Source organism: Microtus oregoni, unplaced genomic scaffold (genome assembly GCF_018167655.1).
Source record: "Microtus oregoni isolate MIOR12 unplaced genomic scaffold, Mior012 000184F_ref0000333, whole genome shotgun sequence".
Taxonomy (NCBI): domain Eukaryota; kingdom Metazoa; phylum Chordata; class Mammalia; order Rodentia; family Cricetidae; genus Microtus; species Microtus oregoni.
In genome coordinates this window covers 317,667-338,810 of record NW_024544842.1, presented here as the reverse complement: position 1 = coordinate 338,810, position 21,144 = coordinate 317,667, and the positions used below count along the sequence as shown (strand labels likewise).

The window sequence follows — 21,144 nt, the reverse complement described above, 5'->3', positions numbered from 1 at the left end:
GCTAACTTAACAATGTCAACTAAGATTGTACATATCTGCATAGGAGAGTTCTCTAATGGGAAACTGAATACTTAGTAGTTCAAACTATCCTCCCTAAATTGTACACCCACCAATTCTGTCTGTCTTCATTCACATGGAAGGAATTCATACCTGCAGAGAAATTACAGAGAAAGTCACTCACCAGGCCCCATCAGTCCTTCTTTATAATGGAGACCCCTGCAGAGCAGCCTGTGACCTAGCCATTATCTAGTCTGTTTCCCCTACAGTGAACACAGAACAATGTTCCTCCTCTGCTGCTCTGAAGGGAGAAGCCATGCTCCACACACAAATCCTTTCCCTATTCTGCAATGGACAGTCCACTATGTGACTCAAACACAATTTTAGAACTGTGTGGTAATTTTAGAGCTGTGTAGTTCAGCAGACATGTAATGCAAGGTTTAGAGTGTTTAGTCAAGAGGAGAACAAGGACAATGCCTTGTGGGGCTACAGACAGGGTTCTAGCACATCTCAATCAAATTAGGAGACCTTGACTCAAAAACACTTTTCAAAAAGACTGGAAATTAATTACAGAATTAATATACGTTTATGGCACAACAGGACTTAATGTTAGTTGTGACCCTGTAATGGCCCCTTGAACAGCATTTAGAAGCCAGTTTTTTAATGGATGGATGGGCATTTGTGCTGGTTGTAAATCAGGCTTGTCTCCTTTGTGATGGGAATGTAGCTGGTTAATCCTGGGGAACAAACTTTTATATTTTATCATACTAATCTCTAACAGGTTAGAATACCATTGCCTTTGGGGCATTTGGGATGCAGCTCTCCCTTACCGAAATTCTATTTTGTGACTTAATGTCTCCTAAGAACTGGTAATTCTATTACCATCAATTCTACTCTTCTACAGTTTAGCAGTGGAGTGCTACTCTATACAAGAAATACTGTTTACAAGCTCCACACAATTAACTCCAGATGGATCCTAAACCTAAATATTAAATGTTCCAAGTGAAGAACTTCTGGAAGATACTAGAGGAAACAGAGCTATCTGTCTTTGGCAAATCTGTGTCCATTGCGACAATACAAGCACTAAGGGAGCCCACATTTCACAGTAAAGTCAACAACAAGGGTATTTCAAAGCACAGTCCCACTCCCAAATCTCTGAGCAGACGCAGTAAGGATAGTAAGTTACTCAGAGGCTTCCAGCCAGCTCAGGAATTTCAAAGATCATGCAGAATCACACAGGATCACACAGACCCTGCTGGGGCACGCAGGACCAGCAGGCCCAGGCAGAAACATGATGAACTCTGCATCTGGTCACAGGCTCCCACCCAGCTTAGAGGAGGATGCACCACACTGTCTCCCATGGCTCAACTAGCCACTTCTCCCGGTCTGAGGATAACCCCAAGCTCACCATGTCATGATTTTCCAGCTTGTCCATGCTCCCTGCTCAGCTCCCTGCACTCACAGTAGAACACACAAAACCACTGACTCCGAATTCTCTTCAAAGTCAAGCTTGAAAGTGGACACCGCCGGAAGGATCCTGTACAACTTCTGACTGGCAGGTCACCTGGAGGGCCTGATTGGCTAGTGAGTCCTGAGTGACAAGAGCACCTCCCATAGAGTTATTCTGTGCTTAAAGACACAGCTCAGCTGGGTGGTCATGGTGGCGGAGCACGCCTTTAATCCCAGCCCTTAGGAAGCAGAGGTACGCGAATCTCCTTGAGTTCTAAACCAGCCTGCCCTTTTTCAGGACAGGCTCCAAAGGTGCAGAGAAACCCTGCCTCGAAAAACTAAAACTAAATTAAAAAAGAAAGAAAGAAAGAAAGAGGGAAGGAAGGAAGGAAGAAATCTGCAAAAGCTAGAAAGAAAGAAAGAAAGAAAGAAAGAAAGAAAGAAATCTGCAAAAGCTAGTTCCAGGAAAGGCTCCAAAGCTACAGAGGAATCCTATCTCGAAAAACAATAAATTAATTAATTAACTAACGAGATAAAAATTTAAAAAATAAAAATTAAAGACACAGCTCAGTGGTTCCTGTCCCTGCCTTTCATCCCAAAGACCTTTTCTAGATCAGCAGAAATGTGTTTCCATAGCACGGGCCCTTGGCTCCAATAGCAGACCCTGCTATCTTCCAGCTCTCCACAGGCACTGCCCGTTCTTCTCCTTGACACAATGTGGCTAGCTAGCTTGTGCAGGCCACTGTAATATACTATGTTCCTGTCCCACAGGTGGAAGGATGCCCAGAATATTAACAGCTAAAGGGAGATTTAAAGATACAAAAGGAGATATTTGTTATGTGACACTGAGGTTATGTGAACTGAAGATAATTTTTACCTGGATGTCACAGGGACTTCAGATAACCAGAAAAGAAAAGTAAGAACTAGATCACAGATTAAAAACAAATAAGTCTTTCTCCCACCAGACAGCTGCATGATGGTTCCATTCCTTTGGAGTTTCATTCGTGAAATTCAGAACAAACTGTTGGCAAATGGATTAGTCTCCAGGGAAAGTTGAATACTTAGAGCATAATAAGTCAGGAAAAAAGTGTTCATGAGCACTAACGCCATCACATCTTCCTCAATGGGCAGGTGAAAAAACCCACAGCAGCATTATTCAAAGTTGTCTACATGAATAGCACTGGTAGAATGAATCTCTCCATGTATATAGAAAGTAGATTTATTAGAATGTCTTACAAGCTGTGGTCTCGGTAATCCAAAAAATGTCTGCCAAACATAGAAATTTGAAGATTCTAGTAGTTGTTAAGTTCATGAGGCTGGATATCTCAGCTGGTCTTCAGTATATACCAGAATTTCAAGGAAGTAGGCTCTGATGCTGGTAAAGAAATGAGCTTGGTAGCCAGAGCTAGGGCAAGTAGACAAAGAAAGAGCTTCCTTCTTCAGTAATAAAAAGTAAAGGAATAAGTTATAGAAATTAAGGGTCCAGTCCAGAAATGCAGAAACATAAAGTTGTAAGCTAAAACACATTTTGGAAAGAGAGAGAGAGAGAGAGAGAGAGAGAGAGAGAGAAAGAGAGACTGAGAAAGAGAGAGAGAGCTGCCAGTCACTGTTAACCTCTAACAAACACTTTCTGCCTTAAGAGCAGACATCCTGGCAGCCACTGTGTACAGAGGTAAACTTTTAACAGTCATTTCCCGCCTCCCAGCTTTCCCGCTAGGCAGGTACAGGCGAAAAAAGTTAGCTTCTAGCTATTGCCTCTATGGGACACTCTGCTTATATTCTAATTTTTAACTATGCCTTATGTAACTCTACTCTCTGCTTACATTCTCTCAGGCACAGTGAAAAGTGGCTGTGCCAGCCACTTACTTTCACAAACACTCTAAGTTAGCATTCTTATGTTCCATAAACAAAAGTTGTAAAACTAACAATGTAAAGTGACTTTAAGCCTGACCTCAAGGTTGTAAAAGCCCTTTGACACACACCTGGTGCTAGATTTTACTGTAGGAAGAGGCTCCAAACCAGCCCTCAGGGCCACAGTTTCAGAAGCCAGCCTCTGGCTGTGATCACAGGTATAGGTGACAAACTTTGTGTGCCCTGTGGTGGGTTTTTTTTTCTTTTTCTGGAATAAAGCTTACTTCTGGTTTAATAGATTTTGGAGGTCTATCCCACCATTATTGTGTGACCACCAAACACAACAAATATTCCTTATACATGTAGGTGACACCAGAAAGTGTGATCCAGATTTAAGGCAGATCTTATTCTTTGTTTGATTGGGTTTTTTTTCTTTATTCTTTTTTGGTGTTTTTGAGGCAGGGTTTTTCTCTGTAGCCCTGGAATTCATTCTGTAGATAAGGCTGGTCTAAAACCTAGAAAAATCTGACTCCTTTAGCCTCCTGAGTTCTGGGGTTAGAGGTGTGCACAGCAACCAAGCATCTGAACATGGATATCACTTCAAATGATCCAGATTAAAGACAGGCCTTTAATTTTAAAACCTTTAGAAAAATCCCTCATTGGTATACCCATTGGGTTTTAGTTAATTCCAGATGTAGTCAATTTGACTTCCAAGATTAGCATCACAACAGTCAAGACAGAAGAAATAAGAAAAATTGTTACCTCCAGGAGACAGGGAAAGCATGGGAGTTATTTCCAAAACAATGCTTTTCCAAAACAAAGGAAGCATGTGGATTTTACTAAGGGAGTCTACACATTTATGTAGAGTTCTGTCTATTCCTAAGCAGGTTCGGTTAACAAATCCATTTCTGAATATGATGACAATATAAAAGTGGAGATGTTTAGGGAATTCTCACTTCAAAGTCATGTAGAAACATATAAATTATAATAATGATGGAAAGATATGCCTCTGACATGTTTATCTTGTATCACAAGTGTTAGTATTCAGGCATCTGTACTGGTCTGCCCTTGGGGATGTGACAAGATATGTCCTCAGCTTCAGTCACTAAGATCACCTCCTGTGCACATTAAAGGTGGGCCTTGCCCACTTCCTCTCTTTCCCTCTCCCTCTCCCTCCATTTCTACCTTTCTCCCCTTTTCTCTTTCTCTTTCTACTTCTTTGCATGTCTCTGTCTTTTCCCCCATCTCTCTGCCTCTATCTTCTCTTCTGCTGCTCCTTTACCTAAAGACTGGTCTCCCCATTTTTTTTCACATTCCCTTTACCCTAATAAAAAATCCCTCCTTGTGAACTCTCTTTTTGTGACACTTTTTAAATTTACAACAACAAGGTCTTAGCTGAAAATCAGGTAAACCACACAGTGAAAGAAGATTGCTTTGGAACCTATGTGACCTGTCAATCTTGATGTTTAATCTAAAAGATAACTGTACCAATGCCACAATTCTCACAGATACAAAAGATAGAGAACATAAATAGAAAATACTTCAAGAAAAGGCCACTTAACAGCATTGTGTACTCTGCTCTTAGTTGGACGGTTATGATGAACTCTATTAACCTCAGAATAAAGCTGCTTTCACCTCTGAGCAGGCTGCCTCAGCAGAAAACCACAACTGTTTCCATGCAAGATCAGGAGTTCATTTTAACTAGCCCTGGCTGCTGTCTCAGGACTGTGACATCACTGTAGAGAATTCTATTCTTTCCTTTTCTAACTTTAAAAAGTAAATAGTTATATGGGTGTTTTGCCAGCATACCTCTGTGCACAGTACCTACAGAGGCCAGAAGAAGGCAGGAGATGCCTAGGACTGGAGTTACAGCAAATGGTTAGCTACCATGTAGGTTCTGGGAATGAAACCTTGGGATCTGTAACAACACCCAGTGCTCTTAATTGCTGAGTCATCTCTCTAGTCCCTCTTTTTATTTAAAACTTATTTCCATAATGGTGAGGGAGGTTCCTTCTGTCTATGTGTTGATTTTATTGGTTAATGAATGAAGAAAACTGGCTTGGTCTATAGCATGGGAGAAGGAAGGCAGAGTTAGGAGAAGCCATGGAGCTGCCAGAGACAGATACTGGTTGGAATCTAGCTGGTAAGCCACAGTCACGTGGCAATACACAGATTAATAGAAATGGGTTAAATTAACATGTAAGAGCTAGCCAATAAAAAGCTAGAGCTAATGAGTCAAGCAGTGATTTAATTAATACAGTTTTATGTAATTATTTTTGGTCTAAGCTAGCCGGGTGGCCAGGAACCAAGTAGCAGACTCCATACAATACCATAAAATGATAATTAAAGATATTGTATCACTTTCCCCTTTTATCTCTTCATTCCCTCCTTTCCCAATCCCTTCCAGTTTCTTCCTTGTTAAGTTTGAGTGAATAAGAATGCTGAAACACATGAATACAAACTGAAGAATCCATTTTTGTTGATTGTGCATATATGAATAATTGGCCGATTATGTTGTATTGGATAAACAGGGAGCTCATCCCTGCCTGAGACTTATTTTCCCAAGTAAAGGAGAATTCTTACTTTTTAATCAGCATCAGGTATCTGAGCCTGACTAGGCTGCCTTAGACAGTAAAATCAAGAATAGAAAACTTAGGATAGAAAATATCTTACCAGTTAAGAGCACTGAAGATTCTGTCAGAGCATCCAGATTCTATTCCTGGTATATATAGAAGTTCATTTCTATCTGTAACTCTAGTACCAGGGGCTCTGACACCATCTTCTGGCTTCCTTGGCCATGATAAGAACAGGAGATGTAAACGATAAAAATTATTTTCAAGCTCTCTGTGGTAGTGCATTCTTTTAGTACCTACATCTGGACTCCAGAGGCAGGAAGATCACTGTGAGTTTTAAAGCAGTACTATATAGTCTACACACACACACACACACACACACATGCACGCATGTACACATACACACACACATGCACGCATGTACACATGCACACACACAAGCACAAATATGGCCAATAATATGAGCACATACCATTTACCCCAGGCACTGGAAGAATCTGAACATTTGACAGTGTGCCACCAACTTAACATGGGACCTGAACTGCCCATCATGAGTTGTGTGTTACTGGGCCCACCAAGTCATAAAGTAGGACAGGCACAGCATGTTTCTCTGTGATTATAATGGGAGTCCGGGCAGCCAGGAAACAAACAGTGGCCTTCCTACAACAGTTAACCATAGAGGGCAGGCAGTGGTGGCACACACATTTAATCCCATCACTTGGGAGAAGGAACAGGAAGAACAGGAGTTCAAGGCTGCACTGGGCTACCTGAGATTGAATCAGTCTAAAAGAGAAACTGAGCCAGGTGGTGGTAGCCCAAACCTTTAGTCCCAGGACTAGGAAGATGGAGACAGGAATATAATGCAGGTGGAAACAGGATCTTGGCTGCCCATTCAATCTGATGACAGGATCTGCTCTATTCAGTCTGAGATTTCATAGAGGTAAGAAGTCTCTGATAACTGGCTGTTCTGCTTCTCTGCTCTTTCAGCTTTCACCCTGGATATTCGACTCTGGGTTTCATTTTAAGACTAATAAGGATTCATACTTCATACTGTTGAAGGGAAATTTGTGGAGCAATTGATACAAAGTGGCTTCTTCTTAGATCTTTCCCTTCTCAGACTAAACTGAGGAGATGTCTTTGGGAAAGCACACAGAGACAGAGAGGAGCTGGCTCTTACCTTCTTGCCCTCAATAACCATATAGATGAATTCTGCCATTGTCAGGGCAATCATTAAATAGCTGAACTTCACCCAGAGCTTGTTCTTTTTAGCATCAAATATCTCAAACCCAGAAATAGAATGAGCAAACTTGATTAGCTCTTTTCTTTCTGTACCTGCAGCATCACAACTAAAAAGTACAGTGACATCTGTAAACACAAAGCATCTAGGACCTATGACCTCATAGCACCTCAGGGAGTGTGGGCCAAGTTCACAATTCTTTCATTTTTGGAGTCTGGGTCTTTCTTCCTTTATAGTCCAGGCTAGCCTGGAACTCATTCTTCTCATCTCAAAAAGTCCTGCAATGATCTCAAGTTGTAACAAAAATATAGTTCAGAAAAAGAAACTAACATAGAAGTTAATATTCTTTGTGAAATCCAGTTTTCTCCCCCATATTTAAACTTTATGCACATGGGTGGTTTGTGTGAAAGTATGTCTGTGAAATATGTACATGCAGTGTTTGAGTCAGAGGCCAGATAAGGGTGTTGGATTTGGATCTCTATGATACAGAACATTATAAGCCACACGTGGGTTCTGGGAATTGAACCTCCATTCTCTGGAAGAGCCACCAGTGCCCTTAACCACCAAGTAATCTCTGTAGCCCTGAATATTCTCATTTTTCATGGGGGGGGGTGTTAGAAACTATGTTATTAATTCAAAGACTTTTCATTTTTATTAATGCATCTAAAAATGCATGTCATATAACAAAACCTACACTTGCTAGGAATAGTGGCACAGAGGAAAGAGGATCTTTGTGAGCTCAAGGTCAGCCCATTTCCTATATCAAGTTCTAGGAAAGCCAGGGCTACTGAGAGAGACCCTGTCAAAGAAAATAAACACAAAACAAGTCTTAGGCTTTATTTCAAAGAATGTAAGCAAATTTGTATTTTTCCCTAGCCTCTACTTAAGCTTTTGGCTCTGTTTTGAAGCAGGACCAGATTTGAGATTGCCTGAGCCAGCAAAATAATTCCTTAAACAATGGTCCCTTAATGTTAATCTTGTCATGAAGGCTTTGCTAAAATTGAGTGACAATGGGCTGGAGCTTGGGCTTTTTGGCAAGCATTTAGAATATAGCTTTTCTAATCTGCCCTCTGACTGATGACCTACATGGCCTGATAATTTCCTGGGTAAAAGAGACGAGGCATAATGTGCAAGAGTCTGAAGAAAAGTCTGGGAATACAAGATGGCTTTGTAGGTAAAGGTGCTTGCAGCCAAGCCTGATGAACTGAATTCAATTCCCAGGGCCTATATGGTAGAAGAAACTTCTGTAAGGTGTCTTACTTCTACACAGGTGCTGTGTCATGAGCACCACCCCAAGACACTAACTGAATAAATGTAATTAAAATGAAATGAGAGAGAAGGCTATTTATGTCCATGATTCTGTAGGAAGACAGTGGGTTTTGGTTGTACCATGGTACCAAGAAGAGTAAGACAGGACACATAGAGTCCAAGTGGGGTCTCCCCAGTAGGTGTGCACAGAAAGTGACTATCCCTAAATAATCAGATTGAAGTGCTTTCTATGCTCTTTTCCCAATATTTAGCATATGTATTGTTGAATATCAGCAAGAGCAATGGTTGCCATGGAAGATGCCCGGGCAGAGAAGGACCCTAAACACATATACAGTGTGATGGAAGAGCTGGGACTCAGAAGGCAGATTGTACCTGGAGCTCCCCAGGCACTAAAGCTGGGCCTGCAGGACAGTGGGAACCAGGAACAACTTGTAAAAATAATGAATTGTTTTACTGATGAACTAAAATCAATGGAGATCCCACTAGCCACAAAAACAAACAAAAACAAAAACCAAACCAAACAAATAAAAACAACAAAACCAAACCACTTTAACTTGTGTGGTACCTGGAATGGAAATTGAAAGACCCTTGACGAGGACCTCTTTTCGGGAGGAGACCTCCCCAACGCCAAGGAACAGGCCGAGACCGCACGGATGTAAATCGCAAGAGGTTTATTGAGGAGACACAGGTACCTGTGGGCAGCAAGATCTCTCGGAAGATTTGCGCACCTGCCAACTGGAGGGCGGGCTTTTTATAGGGAAGAGCAAAAAGCAAGTTTACAGAAGCAAAAGCGTGGTTATCAATCGACCGGAATGAGGCGGGGGCATGAATGGTTTCCCCTCTCAGCATGGGTGTCAGCAAGAAGCAAGTTTACAGAAGCAAAAGCGTGGTTATCGGAATGCGGCGGGGGGCATGAAAGGTTTCCTCTCTCAGCATGGATGCCTGGCAACAATCATCCTGTTCCTATCTTATAGCTAACCTGCTTTGTTGACATCCTATCTTATTGACATCTTGCCTTGCAGTCTTCCTATCTCTATCTCCTGCTCTCTCAGGCACATGGGATGTTCTTACGGGAGCAGGCTGGCTGCTGATCCGGAGAGTTTTTTTTTTTAAAGCAAACAGGACGTTCCCCCGGGAGCATGCTAGCTGCGGGTTTTGAGGAGGGGGTCTGTAGTGTCTTTCAGAAATGTCTTCCTATAGTCTAGGTCCTTTGAATATTTGGTTGACCTGGACCAGCAGGCTCATCTTCAATGATAGGTCCCTAAGGGGAAGGATGGTGATGAGAAAAATAATGAAACCAGGAAAGTAGGGTATAAGCTGATGGCTTATGCCAAAGCAAATTTGTTATGAAGTAATATGTATTATAGACAGTTTGCAGCAGGGGTGGGGCAGAGTCTGTAGAAAGCTATCATACAATGGGATGGAGCTAATCAAGCAATATTACGCAGAAGAAACACAGTATAGCCCAAGGATGTCATAGGTCAAGCATACAGAGGCCTGGAGACTAATAATTCCAATTTCTTCAGGGGAGAAGCCAGGGTCCCAGGAACCAAAACCTTAAGTCCTTTGAGGCCCTGGGCCCAGGCCCAGACTAGGCCTTGTCATGCACACACCTGAGCAAGGACACAGAACTAACATCCTTCCTGTCCTTTCTTCAGGGCCTCTAAGAAAGCCTTGGATCAGCCTGGCTCCCAGTGGCACTGTTTGGGTAGGGTTAGGAGGTGTGACTGGTTGGAGGAGTATGAAAGTGTGGGCAGGCTCTGAGGTCTCAAAAGCCACATGATTTTCCCTGCCTACAGTTTGAGACATGAGCTCTCCGCTCACTGCTCCTGTCTTATGTCTGCAGCCTGCTGTCCCCACCAGCAGGATCCTAACCCTTTGCACACTCTATTCTGTAAGCTGCCTCAGCCATGCTGTTTTATCACAGCAACCGAAGGGTAACTAGCACAACAAGATTTCATGTGCATCAGTGTCTCCAGCTGAAGTCTGTGATCCTCCCATAGTGGTATAGTTTACACTCAGGAGACCATTTATAAAGGAAAATATGCTTAATATGGGTATGACAGTTTCCACTTATTTCAAAAGGGGCAAATTTAATTAAAAACAAACAAACAAATATTAAGTTGGGAGAGAAGTGTAGAAATTGGCGGGAAAGGCTCCTTTCCAAAATCAAGGAAACAGGAGTGAGCAGGCACCTGCGGGAGTATTTGCTAATTAGACTCATTCTAAGGGGATTCCTGGCTCACCAGCTAACCGAGGATGAGGTATTTCAGGGCTTGTGGATCTGGGGGTAAAGCTCCTAGCAACTTTGAGAAAGACAGATTCTGATTAGGGTGGTCTGGATTGGGGCCCTGAACTGCATTTTCTAAGGAGCTTCTGGGTTGATTGACAGCCAGTCTGCTAGTCTGCAAATAGGGCAAACAGCTTTCTCAAGTTTTCAATGCAGGTTTGAATGGACATTTTTAGTTCTAGGTTTCAGAGTTTTGCATCCAGGCCGCACTTTGAAAGAGAAGGCTGGCTTGTGCACTGTTTATGTTGAGTTTCACAACCGCTCACATTGGAGTCTATGGACCAATCCTCTTGACATGATTTGTTTTCTGTAATTAGTGATCCTGAGAGCTGGGATCTAGTACAGTGGCAAAGCACTTGCCTAGTATATGTGAGGCCCTGAGCTTCATCCCCAACCATAATAGTAAGATAAATAAACAGAATTTTTAAATAAAAAAAAAGAAATTGGAGGGAAGGACATAGGTGGCTGAATTAGATTAAAACACAGATGTATGTGTGAACTACTCAGATAATGATAATAATGAAAGACGAGAAGTGGGCCTGCTCAGAAGCATCAAGAAGACAAGCCCAGGGAAGAACTTCCCAGAGTGACTCACTAGGTAGTGTTTTGGGTCTGAGAGGATCTAGGAACCAATGACAAGGGACACACACACTATATCTGGTCATTCCATTTCTCAGAAGAGGGTGCTGTCACATAGGGGCAACATATGCTCTCTTACTCAGCTAGCAGGGGCAGCAGGACTCTATGAGCAGGAAGAAGATGCATCTCGTCTCCCTGGAAAATATGTGCTGCTTGAACCTAGGTCCTTTTTATGTGAGACTTTAGACCAGAGCCAGAAGGCACAGGAAGTTTCTTGCTGACAGAAAATGCATGATGTTTACTTCCTTACTCTGAGGAGGATGCCCACAAAGGAAAGAGTTTCACTTCTGACCACATGCTGGCCAGTCAGGGTCCTTAGCAGGAGACTGAACACTGCTTCCACCTGAGACAGGTTTGCTCCCATGGGACATGTGACATCACTTAGGGACACTCTTGGAGAGAGTGCTCTTAGCATCTAGAGGGTAGAGGCCAGGGATATTGTAAACATCCTTCCATGTACACAGCAGTCCATAAAATCCAAGTATTCCAGTCCAAAGTGTCAACAGTACTAACTAGTGCAGCAAAACCCTGGTTTAGAGAAACCTGTATATATAACTTAGAATTTCTGAAAAAGATTGTTCCAACTGAGGCTTAAGGAGGCAGGTGAGGAAGAAATTCCTTCCTGGTTGCAAGAGAAACCTTAGGTGACCAGTGTATGAAGAGGGAGAAGTTTATGGAATTGGAACAGCCTGCTGAAGTGTGAGAGGATGGGATCACTTACTTCAAAGGAAGCAAAAGAGCTGAAGATGAGGAGCATCAGGAGGGTCTCTGAAGATATCCCATGAGGTCTCACTTCTTTAGGGGCAATTTCAAGACAGGGTTTCTCTGTGTAGCTCTGGCTGTCCTGGAACTCACTCTGTAGATCAGGCTGGCCTCAAACATAGAGCTCTTCCTTCTTCTGCCTCTTGAGTGCTGGGACTATTAGCATTCACCATCACCTCCTGGCTGAGGTCTAAGGCCTCACCTCTTAAATTGAATGCAGCCATGGATGGGCTTTGGAGGATGTTGAAGATCCAAACTAAAGCTGCTGAATCAAAATACTATCACATACAAGGCTGATTCTTGGGAGGGTTTTGTAGCATGTAATTATTATCATTGTGCCAAGCTTAAAAACAAATGAAAACAACACATATTATTTTTTTTACCACATTTCTAGGGGATGCAACTAAGTGTTGGCTGACTTCAGCGGTGGACAGGTCCACCAGTCCCTAGGTAACACACTAAAGAGTTTCCCAACAGTCATTGTTCTGGGTAATTGCCTGTAGTAATAGGGGCGGCGGGGCTGCATTCCCAGCACCCCAGCAGCCTGCTCGGCTAGCTTATGCCCCGAAATAATTACACGGACACTGTATTCTTTTAATCACTGCTTGGCCCATTCTCTTCTAGGCTAATTCTCACATACTAATTTAGCCCATTTCCAATGATCTGTGTGTAGCACCCCAAGGTGCGCTTACCGGGGAGATTCTAGCCTAGTCCATCCTGGGTCGGAGCTTCATCCCGGGAGCGGAGCATGGCGTCTCTCTCAGGCATCTGCTCCCGAGAGGAAAGCGGTCGAGTCTCTGAGCTCACTTCCTCTTCCTCCCAGCATTTTGTTCTGTTTACTCCTCCCACCTATCCTCTAACCAATAAAATGGGCCAGGGCAGTGCCTTTATTAGCCAATGACCTTCCTCCATCAATTGCCAAGCATGAAAACATGTAGAGAATAAAGAATCTTTCTAAATCTAGTCAGAAGATTTCAACAGAGCTCAAACACACCCTGCTTTCCCCTTCAGAGACCAGTGAGAAACTCAGGCTGCCTACAAGCCTGCCAGCACTCATGAGATCATCTCTGGGATTTCTTTTTCCTTCTTGTAGCGTCCTGACCACAACAGTATCTTCCTCTCCAAGTTTGTGTGTTTGTGAAGTGGCACTCTGTATCTGTAAGATTCTGTGGGGAAAACCAGGTAAGAATCTTGTGTGAGATTTTAATATTCAAATCAAGCAACAGATAAAAATGCTGTTTGTGTCCTGTAGTCATTCAGTTAATGGAAACACCCAAACAAAGGCTTCAAGCTCATCTGGAGCTTCATGTGACGTGAGTAGGATTGCACAGAATGCCTGTTTTCAAGTGACATTCCACAATGCCATGAGGACTAAGGTAAAATAGGCCTAGCCACCATAAAGTGGAAAGACTACCACGAGAAATGTTAGGATGGAGAGGATTCACTGATAATGGACAAAAGAGTGCCTATCTCCAGTAGAGTAAGAAAAAGTTTGTATGGTTAGATTACATTGACACTGAACATCAAGCTGAGGAAGTCACTGGATTTGGGATAAGCATTTTATTCTTGTTTACATATAAGCCTGGCTGGCCTGGAATTCACTATATAGATAAACCAAGATGGCCTGGAGCTCACAGAGACCTACTTGCCTCTGTCTCCCAAGGGCAGGTACTAAAGACCATAACTGCACCACCATAGCTGGTGCTGGGAGATGCACTTTGAAACAAGGATGGCATTGCTCATCTCAGTCTTCACACTGGATAGAAGAAAGGAAAGGGAAAAGTGTAGGTCAGGCAAAAAGCCCAAGCAGGAGCTCGAATAAAAAGCAGAGGGCTAGGCCTTGAACCGGAGTCATGGCAGCATTAAAGTCACTCTAAAGACAACAAAGAATTAGGAGACTGATTTTACATGAGTCATTTTTGTTTTTAATTTATAGATACCATCACAGGCACGTTAGACTGCGCAGACAGGCCTGTTCTTCAGGCCATTTTTCTTAACAGTGATTGCTTTAAACATCTCATACGACTTCTACAGAACTGCAAGGTACTTTATTATAAACATTTTATATTTATGAACATTTGTTTGCCTATTTACTTATTTGTGTGTGGGGATGTGTGCCACAGCATGAATGTGGAGGTCAGAGGACAACTTGTGGGAGTTGGTTCTGTTTTAGCATGTAGGAGTTAGGGATTAAACTCAGGTTGTCAGGCTTGGCAGCAGTGCCTCATCCTCCTGAGCCATCTTGTTGGCATTGTTTATGACTTTTTAAAATGTTATTGTTTTAGTTGGGCATGCCTTTGATCTCAGTGCTTAGGAGACAGAGGCAGGTGGATCTCTGGGAGTTTGAGGCCAGACTTGTCTATGTAGTGAGTTCTAGGACAGCCAGGGCTACATAATGAGACCCTGTCTCAATAAATCAAAAAATAAAAACACTAACAACGGTTTGTTTTGATTCAGATTTGAGCATACCATTGCAAAAAATTTTATTGTCAATTTGTGTTTGCATTTCATTATATTGCCAAGTTTTATCTTTTTTTGCCAGATAAACTGATTTAATTATAATTATAAAACTAGACTATATTAGCATATGTACATATATACTCACCCCATCTTAGAGGTGAGAAAAGCGAGGCACAAAGATTTATACCTTGTCCAGGATCACAGACCCAGTGAGAGACAGAAGTCGGACTCCAGCCGACTATTTATATTTATATTTAGGACCAATTAAAGTCATGGACTACTGAGTTCTTGATTCACTATTTCTCTAGAACATACCAGGGACAACGTGTCTAGAGGTCAGCCAGAGTTACTAGCAACACCCTAAGGGAAAACATACTGGTAGGAACTTCTCCCCAAACCATAGCTCACATGTGAAGTGTGAAGAGAATCAACAGAACGCTGTAATGTAGAACACAGCCATGTAGGTGTGTCCCCAGAATTGTGCAATGGATCTTAGGATCTGGGGGGGGGAATTGGTGCAAGACCCCCTTGGATAGTAGTCTATGCTGCTTAAGCCCTCATAACGTGATTTAGTGTGTGATCAGACTCTACACATATTCACACACGCTTTGATTCAGTCAGTCTAAGGCAGCATCTCCAGAAAGTGGCACTCGATGGTACTGTGGTCTTTAGAACATACATTAATTTTCCCTAGCAATTCTACATCTTCGTGTCTATCCTGAAAAAAAAAAAATCGGAGACTACCAAAGATTTGACTTGAACCTTTACGATGATGAAGCTGGTTTGTCTTGCCCTTTGACCTAAGCAGTGAACAGTAGATGCTTCAGAACATAAGCAGCAGCCTTCTTCTGCTGTAGATACCACATTTTCAAACAGTATTTAATGACAGAAACCCCATCTCAACATCAAAGTGTTCAAAAGTCTCTATAGATGTAGCGATATTTCATTTGTATTTTAATAAATAAAACTTGCCTGAAGTTCAGAGAGTAAAACAGTCGTACTGACTAGCCTCACAGCAGGCAGTGGCCACACACACATTTAATCCCAGTAGCTGCACTAGTTTGCCATAGAAGCCAAGCGATAGTGGTGCACACCTTTAATCACAGCACTAGAGAGGAATTTAAGACAGGAGGAGACAACTCTCATACATAGTCTCATTCTGAGATTCCTGAGGGCAGGATCGCCATTTCAGACTGAGGTAGAGATAAAAGCCATTGACTGGCTGTTTTGCTTTTCATTTCTTTTTTTTTTATTATCCAAGATTTATTTATTTATTTATTTATACAGTATCTTACCTGTAGGCCAGAAGAGGGCACTAGATCTCATTACAGATGGTTGTGAGCCACCATGTGGTTGCTGGGAACTGGACTCAGGCCCTCTGGAAGAGCAGTCAGTGCTCTTAACCACTGAGCCATCTCTCCAGCCCCCCTGTTTTGCTTTTCTGACCTTCAGGTTGTACCCCAGTTTCTGTTTCTGGGTTCTTTATTAATTGTGCTACGTATAGAAGGTATGAGTAGGACTGGGGAGGTAACTTGGGTTAAGAGTACCTGCTGTCTAAGAATGAGGATCTGAGCTCAGAACTCCAAAACCCACATAAAAAGCCATGGTGGTTACAGGCACCTGTATCCCAACACTGTAGGTGCAGATGGGGAAAGCTGGTCACAGTGGCTTGCTGGTTGCCAGCCTAGCTCCAGATTCAGTGAGAGATCTTGTTTCAAGGGAATGATGTAGAGTTTGGAAGAGCAGGATACCCCTTCCTCTGGCTTCCATCTTCATGTACAGGCATGCACTCAAATGCGTAAAAACAAAAGGCATTTAAAGAAGCTTAACAGAGGTAACCATGCCTGTTACCAGGATACATCTCTGAGAACAACGCAAGGTCTTTGGATGGCAAGAAGGAACCACTCTTGCATTCTGTCCTATATGCTCCATCTTGTAATTTTATTTTCAAAGGTGGCCAAGAAGCATCCTGCAGTCTGCAAGTGGTTTAACACGATTGTAGGCATTTCCTTACTGTTTGCTGCCACCAAGGTCTGGCTGAAGGGAGTGTTCTGCTTCCTTCACAGTCCTGTACTGGGAAGGTGCTCTGTCAGACTGAGCAACTTAAAGAAGCACAGGGCTTTGTGATTTCCTGTATGATTTATGTTTCCTTCTAAACTGTGGGTTTTGACGGCTCTTATTTGCCACTGATGAGCAAAGATGTCTGGTGATGCTAAGCTTGGATAAAATGGATGTTGTTCACTATATCTGGCTGGGTTTGGTTGTCCAAGGCTTCATGTGGTGCTGTGAGCATGTCCCAAGCGCTGGAATGTGTTCCCTTGTGTGAAGGTCCATCCCTGTCTCAGTCCTCAGTGTGTAGCAGAGAGGGACAGCGGGTGGAAGGGCATCGGTGCTGGTCTCTCAGAAGAGGGGCTGATGTGGGAATTACACAGGCAGGTTATCTTTGTGCTGCAGTTACACCCAGACCTCAGTTAAGGCCAGCCTCACCTTCCAGCGCACCTTCGAGGCCGGGAGGAACATGAGGCACAAGCTCTTAGCTATTTTGTGGCTGAAGTGTCACAGTCTGTTTCTAGACTTGCAGATAAGCAGATGGGCAGCCATGTCATCTGTGGAACCCTTGTGCAGGTCCTGTTCTTGGTGTGGGGGCACGTGCAGAGAGAGTGAATGTCTGTCGAGGGCACTGTGTGTGGTGCGTGTGTGTGCGTGTGTGTGCACGCGTGCATGTGTGTGTTGCGTGTGTCTGTGTGTGTGCATGCGTGTGCGGGTGTGTAAGCATGTGTGCGTGCGTATGTGTGCATGCGTGTATGTGCATGCATGTGTGCGTGTGTGTGTGAAGAGCATGTGGACATCTGTATGTCCCCTGAGCATCTACCCTGCTCATCTCTATCACTTGACAATACTACCATCAGTACACACACAGAGAGGATTTTTTGGATCCTGGCCTTGACCTTGGACTCTCACATTGCTGCTGACTTCTCTGTTTGGGAGGGGCTGCTATGGTAGGCTTTGGCCCCTGCTCCCTCCTGCTTCCTCCCCTGGCTGGGTTTCCTGGGTTCCTCACACAGGAAGTGTTCATTTGTGATCTGAGGGATGTTGCTGATGTTTCTCTTTCCCTTGGGACTCCAGGTGAACAGCCTGCAGACCGTCTGCATCAATGTTTACAAGATCTTCCTGCGGCAGGCCTACAGGTGAGTCATGGGTCTGTGCCACCACTAGAGGGAGCCACAGACCAGAAATGCCAGCCATGCTGTCTGTTGGGGCTTTCAAACTTAAGTTAGAGCTGGCTAGTTGTTCCCGGATTGGGTGGTATACTAACGTGGGGTCAGGAAAAAGCAGCGTTCAGCCGAGTCTCTACACAGCTCTGTATCTGTCAGATGAGAACCTCTTCTGGTCTCCCTGTACCGGAAGCCTATGTGACCTTAGGTGCTGATCAGAGCCTGTGACTGACAGGCTTGAAACAGGAGGGGAAGCTGTGGTAAAGAGCCCCTCAAGAAAGCACCCCAGAAGGCATAGGATGGGAAAGAGAAGCAGAGGGATCCAGAGCTCCAGAAACCAGAGAATCAGATCTATTGCTGAGTGTCCCCAGTCTTGCATCCAGAAGGCATGACAAGGACATAGCCTAAAGCAGCCATGGCTTGTTCTTCTGCAATAGTCTTGTCCTTGGTTGGTCCTGAGACCTGGGACTGATGGCCGATCAGTGGGATCCATTCCCAGGTTTCAAGTAGTGAAATGTCCTCACCTAAGTCAGGTTTGTTAGGCCAGACCACATGGCATCCTCTACCTGACCATAGCTTTCTTCTGAAGTCTCCAGTACAGGTGGGGTTGGTTTCCTGTGACTCATGAAAGGAGGGCTGCTGCATGGGTTGTAGCAGAGGCCAGAGTTCTGCCTGAAGTTAACAGATGGCCACACCAATCACAGGCCAGATTTATGCCACTGTGGGTCTGGCCTCCTCCTAAGTAACCTCCTGGGTCATTGGAGCTGAGTGTAGGAAAAAGCTTGTGCTGTGGAACACTGAGCACAATTTCAAAGTCAAGCAATTTGCCCTTGCTGTGATGTGAGGTGACATGCATGAGGCACCTGGGATGAGACTAGTTATATGACGGTATACCTGTATGAAGACATGTGCACACACACATGCTGAGTGTTCACATATAGTTCATTTGTACATGGTTCTGTGCATGTGGTGCACATAAATGTGTGTGTGTAGTTCACATGTATGCACAGACAAGAGCTCATTCATGTGTACACGCATGTACATACTCACCAAGGGCCCTTTCCTGCCATTGTGGCTCCTTCCCAGGTTCCATGCATGCGTGCTTCAGCTTCCCTTTGACCAGCATGTTAGGAAGAACCCCGCATTCTTTCTGGGCATCATCGCCAGCTCAGCATCCTGCTGCTACTCTGTCCTGAAGGTCAAGAATGCAGGTGCGTGGATAGACCAGGGCCAGCATTCTTGTGCAGGGGCTGGATATCCTGCCCTCACTCTGGCGCTAGTGTTGCTGACCATCGTTCCTGGGTCTAGCAGGTCAGAAGGGTGTGGAGAGCCTGTCGGAGGGTGTGAGGGTCTGTGGCCCATGGTTCTTGACCCTCCGTCTGCTCCCCCAGGAGCAACACTAGCGGCCAAGGGAGCCTCTGGCTTATTTCCTCTTGAAGCTGCACGTTGGCTTTGATGCCAAGCCTTCCTGATCAAGCTGGCTGGTCATTCTGCTGTCTACAGGTGTCTCCTGGGACCTCTCACGGCTGGTAAGTGAGCTCCTCCAAATGACCCTCAAATCTACCCTTGAACACCGAGTGCCTAGTTGAATCCAAAGGCAGACTGTAGATGCCAAGCCCGTCTCCATTTGCCAGGGGAGGAGCCTGCTGGGGCAGCCCTGGGCGGGGGGAGAGAGTGAAGCTGGGCTTCTAGACCACATCTTCCTACTTCTGCCTGCCTGCTCCCTCTGTTCTGACTCTACCTCTTACCCCCCTAGAGGCCCATGGGATGACATGTTTCACTCTCAGGAACCTTCTGTTCCCTACCTGGTCCCCTCACCCCCTCCTCTGCTCTGCTGCTTTCTAGATGCAGGGAGGGATGCTGAGGTTTCTGTGGTGCATCTGTTTCCATACTGCCACTCTTGCAGTCCTTGTGTGCCCAGTGTAGCGGTGGTGCTGTGTTCCTGGGTGGGACACGTAGCCAGGACTTGACCCAGGTAGGCTAAGGGACTACCTCACCTCTTTGGAATGAAATTCAAACACATCCTCTGTTGCAGCCCAGAAACCACTGTGCCGGAAGCTCCCTGCAGTGACAATGGCTATCCTCAAGGCTGCAGCTGACCCAGCCCTAAGCACAGACTTTGAGACCATTTTGGACTAAGCCTGCTTCCTTCAGCTGGATGAACATGGGCACTTTAGACTCTCCTCTTATGGATTCACGTCACAAGAGGGACTGGCCTGTTGTGTAGGAGGAAAGTGTCACTTGTTGGTTCCGGGCCGCTTAGCCCCTAAATAATCACACAGAAACTGTATTAATTAAATTGCTGTTTGGTCCATTAGCTCTAGCTTCTTATTGGCTAACTCTTACATATTAATTTAACCCATTTCTATTAATTTGTGTATGGCCATGTGGCTGTGGATTACCAGCTAAAGTTCCAGCATCTGTCTCTAGCAGGGTTACATAAAGCTCTCTCTCTCACTCTGCCTTTCTTTCTCCCAGCATTCAGTTTAGTTTTCCCCACCTACCTCTATTCCCTGCGCAGGCCCAAGACAGTTTTTTATTAACCAATGGTGTTCGCAGCACACAGAGGGGAGTCCCACATCACTGTTGTGAGGCTAGGTTGCCCTCCCAAAGATCTGTGTCATGATGGTAGTATGGGAGTTTGTCCTTGTTTCTCTGGTGGACTTGATTTCCTTCCTGATGCCCTCCAGGAAGCAGATCCCACCCTTTTAAGTGGCAGGGATCCCCTAGCTACCAACACCAAAAGGAGGTAGAAGGTGCATGGGTGCGCTGGGACGATGTGGACAGATGTGAGGTGCTGGACCTGATGTCTTTTTATATCTAATCATGGAGCCTTTCCCAATGGGGTCAGAGTGTCTCAGAGAGGAAGACATGACTTTGAGCCTTTAACCTAAATTGCAGCCTAAATATATTCCAAATTCAAGTGACTGCATGTATAGTTACTTTTCTATTGCTGTGATAAAACACCATGACCAAGGCAACTTATATAAGCAGGGGTTTTGTTGTTGCTGTTGTTTATAATTGGAGCAGTAGTTACATATTGATCCAAAGCATAAGGCAAAGAGAACTAACTGGGAGATGGTAGGGGTCTTTTATTTTTATTTTATTGTATGTTTTTCAAGTCATAGGTGCTGATCTAGACCTTAAAGGCCCAATTATCTTTTTGCAATCTATATTTGCATTTTTAAAAGCTAGAGATTCAAGAAGTATTCGTCTAGCTTCTGAGTCTGTTACCCCTATGTCTAGAGCCTTAATTAATCTTTGCAAAAAGTCAATAAAGTGTTCTCTCTGTCCCCGCCTAATCCTGGTACATGATTCAACCCTTTTCTCTGGATCTTGTATTCTATTTCAAGCATTTAAGGCTGCCTTGTGACATAATGACAATACTTCTTTGTCATAAAG

General features: G+C 44.1%; 1 pseudogene; it reads left to right on the top strand.

The window, feature by feature from the left end:
• The first annotated feature begins 8,657 nt into the window (after positions 1-8,657).
• Positions 8,658-19,881, top strand: LOC121445402 (annotated as a pseudogene).
• The last annotated feature ends 1,263 nt before the right edge of the window (positions 19,882-21,144 follow it).